Raw genomic sequence first — 3,609 nt, 5'->3', positions numbered from 1 at the left:
CAGCCCCCTAGGTAACCTGATTCGATTTTTAGATTATCCAATTGGCATCGGCTAGCGTGAAAGATGTTGTTCGATAGTACACATACGTATCAGGCACAGGATCGTACTAAAGTTAGATACTCATATTTCCTTGATTAACTTCAAGAATCCAACTTTAAACATGTACCACTGTACCATGACTTTGAGTTGGTTTTGCAGGTTGAGCTAAATGTACTGTCCAGTTCCTGAACCCTAGGCTTTCAAACAATTGCTTCGATCACATTTAAAATTTATTTCAAACTTAAGGTATGAGTAGACTTGGATCGGATAATATATTTTCTCTGTGACTAAGTCATTCATAAGTCATAACAAAAATAGCTTCGTCATTCATGACTTTGAGTTGGTTTTGCAGGTTGAGCTAAATGTACTGTCCAGTTCCTGAACCCTAGGCTTTCAAACAATTGCTTCGATCACATTTAAAATTTATTTCAAACTTAAGGTATGAGTAGACTTGGATCGGATAATATATTTTCTCTGTGACTTCGTCATTCATAAGTCATAACAAAAATAGCTTCAAACAGTGTATTAAACTTTAAAGTGAATCAGTTTGTGTCACAAACATAGAAGATGTAGGTACTTCTACAATTCCTTATGTAACTCGGATCTAAGCATCAGTATATTTGTACTATATATGTTTTTCCTTCTCCTTGCTTTATGATCCCATTATAAACGTGTTCTACATTTTATATGAGCTTGTACATATACATCTGCCTATAGAAGTACACACTGCAAAGTTCTTTTCCTGTGATTTTAGTTTCCCTCTGAAGATAAGATGTCCATGATTTAGAATTCGAATGATTTTTTTTATCAAAATCCAGTTTTCCTCATATAAAGCAATTCGCTATTTCCTCACGTGGAAATGAAATATCAAGTACATTGGTTCACGAAGTCATACTTGGTTTAGCCACAAACATGCCATGAACTAACTTAACAATTCCTCATGTTTCCTATAGGTCAAGTATGGTTACCTTTTTTTGCTACAGACATTTTGTTCAACCATAGTCCCCTTAATATAACATGCATCTTTAATTTTAGAGGAGTCCCAAGTCCCAACTAAAAGACATATAATGATATCAACATTACATTATATCAGTTTCCTATGTTAATACACCCATGTTACTTGATTTTCAGAGAGCTTATACCAATTCTTTCTCTTCTATATAGCTTTTCATTAATGCATGATTTTTTAAAAAATTATAAAGATTTAATGTGTAAATAAAATAGCTAGCCCGTGCAGTAGCACGGGTTGACGACTAGTCCCTCTAATCCTCTAAGTGATTACGTGATCCAAATCAACTAAACCATGTCCGATCATCACATGAGATGGAGTAGTTTCATTGGTGAACATCACTATGTTGACCATATCTACTATATGATTCACGCTCAACCTTTCGGTCCCCGTGTTCCGAGGCCATATCTGTATATGCTTGGCTCGTCAAGTATAACCTGAGTATTCCGCGTGTGCAACTGTTTTGCACCCGTTGTATTTGAATGTAGAGCCTATCACACCCGATCATCACGTGGTGTCTCAGCACGAAGAACTTTTGCAACGGTGCATACTCAGGGAGAACACTTCTTGATAATTAGTGAGAGATCATCTTAAAATGCTACCGTCAAACTAAGCAAAATAAGATGTATAAAAGATAAACACCATATGCAATCAAAATATGTGACATGATATGGCCATCATCATCTTGCGCCTTTGATTTCCATCTCCAAAGTACTGTCATGATCTCTATCGTCACCGGCATGACACCATGATCTCCATCATCTTCATCTATATCAATGTGTCGTCACGTGGTCGTCTCGCCAACAATTGCTCTTGCAACTATTGCTATCGCATAGCGATAAAGTAAAGCAATTATTGGGCGCTTGCATCTTATGCAATAGAGAGACAACCATAAGGATTTTGCCAGTTGCCGATAACTTCAACAAAACATGATCATCTCATACAACAACTTATATCTCATCATGTCTTGACCATATCACATCACAACATGCCCTGCAAAAACAAGTTAGACATCCTCTACTTTGTTGTTGCAAGTTTTACGTGGCTGCTACGGGCTTAGCAAGAACCAATCTTACCTACGCATCAAAACCACAATGATAGTTTGTCAAGTTAGTGCTGTTTTAACCTTCGCAAGGACCGGGCGTGGCCATACTCGGTTCAACTAAATTTGGAGAAACTGACACCCGCCAGCCACCTGTGTGCAAAGCACGTCGGTAGAACCAGTCTCGCGTAAGCGTACACGTAATGTTGGTCCGGGCTGCTTCATCCAACAATACCGCCGAACCAAAGTATGACATGCTGGTAAGCAGTATGACTTATATCGCCCATAACTCAATTGTGTTCTACTCGTGCATATAACATCAACACATAAAACCTAGGCTCGGATGCCACTGTTGGGGAACGTAGTAATTTCAAAAAATTTCCTATGCACACGCAAGATCATGGTGATGCATAGTAACGAGAGGGGAGAGTGTGATCTACGTACCCTTGTAGACCGACAGCGGAAGCGTTATGACAACGCGGTTGATGTAGTCGTACGTCTTCACGGCCCGACCGATCAAGCACCGAAACTACGACACCTCCGAGTTCTAGCACACGTTCAGCTCGATGACGATCCCCGGACTCCGATCCAGCAAAGTGTCGGGGAAGAGTTCCGTCAGCACGACGGCGTGGTGACGATCTTGATGCTCTACCGTCGCAGAGCTTCGCCTAAGCACCGGTACAATATTATCGAGGATTATGGTGGAAGGGGGCACCGCACACGGCTAAGAAAACGATCACGTGGATCAACTTGTGTGTCTAGGGGTGCCCCCTGCCCCCGTATATAAAGGAGCAAGGGGAGGAGGCCGGCCGGCCCTATGGCACGCCAAGGAGGAGGAGTCCTCCTCCTAGTAGGAGTAGGACTCCCCTCTTTCCTACTCATACTAGGAGGGGGAAAGGAAGGGGGGAGGGAGAAGGAAAGGGGGGCGCCGCCCCCCCTCTCCTAGTCCAATTCGGACCAGGGGGAGGAGGCGCACGGCCCACTCTGGCTGCTCCTCTCTCTCTCCACTAAGGCCCATACGGCCCATTACTTCTCCCCGGGGGGGGGGGGGGGGGTTCCGGTAACCCTCCGGCACTCCGGTTTTCTCCAAAATCACCTGGAGCACTTCCGGTGTCCGAATATAGCCGTCCAATATATCAATCTTTATGTATCGACCATTTCGAGACTCCTCGTCATGTCCGTGATCACATCTGGGACTCTGAACTAACTTCGGTACATCAAAACCCATAAACTCATAATATAACTGTCATCGAAACCTTAAGCGTGCGGACCCTACGGGTTCGAGAACAATGTAGACATGACCGATACATGTCTCCGGTCAATAACCAATAGCGGAACTTGGATGCTCATATTGGCTCCCACATATTCTACGAAGATCTTTATCGGTCAGACCGCATAGCAACATACATTGTTCCCTGTATCATCGATATGTTACTTGCCCGAGATTCGATCGTCGGTATCACAATACCTAGTTCAATCTCGTTACCGGCAAGTCTCTTTAATCGTTTCGTAATACATC

This window comes from Triticum urartu, chromosome 7A (assembly GCF_056163025.1).
Source record: "Triticum urartu cultivar PI428250 chromosome 7A, HENAU_Tu73, whole genome shotgun sequence".
Lineage (NCBI taxonomy): Eukaryota > Viridiplantae > Streptophyta > Magnoliopsida > Poales > Poaceae > Triticum > Triticum urartu.
Note: the sequence above shows the minus strand (reverse complement) of the source record.